Below are 676 nucleotides of genomic sequence, written 5' to 3'. Positions count from 1 at the left end.
GATTTGCTTTATATAGTTGTGTGCGCCCGTGTTTGGTGCATACATTTTAATGAGTGTTACCTCTTTCTCTTGAATTTTTCCCCTAACCAGTATATAGTGCCCTTCTTTTCGCTTGATCAATGTTGGTTTGAAGTTGAGACTGTCTGAGCATAGGATTGCTACCCCTGCTGTTTTCTGAGGGGCTGGGGCATGTAGTATTGTGTTCCATCGTTTGACTTTAAAACTGTGAATGTTTTTTGCGTTAAATGTGTTTCTTGCATAAAATATACTGTTGGATTTTGTTTCGTAATCTACTGTGCCAGTCTATTTCTCTTAATTGGTGAATTGAGTCCATTTACATTGATGGGTAGAATTGAGATGTATTGACTTATGATTGACATGTTATTTACCTGTTTTCTTTTATTCCTTTTTCTCTTGTGTTTAATTACTTGCCCTATTTAGGTGGTTGCATCTGATGTCATTCGTGGAACTCTGATCATTTTGGTCCCTCTCTAGAACATCTTTCAGTAGCCTGTGTAAGGCTGGCTTTGTCACCACAAAATTCATTAGCTGCTCTTTGTCAAGAAAGCATTTCACTTCTCCATCAAACTTGAAATAGAGTTTTGCAGGTATGGTAGTCTGGGCTGGAATTTGTTTTCATAGAGGACTTGAAGTACTCTACTTCATGCTCTTCTTG

Source organism: Octodon degus, unplaced genomic scaffold (genome assembly GCF_000260255.1).
Source record: "Octodon degus isolate 3935 unplaced genomic scaffold, OctDeg1.0 scaffold00494, whole genome shotgun sequence".
Lineage (NCBI taxonomy): Eukaryota > Metazoa > Chordata > Mammalia > Rodentia > Octodontidae > Octodon > Octodon degus.
Note: the sequence above shows the minus strand (reverse complement) of the source record.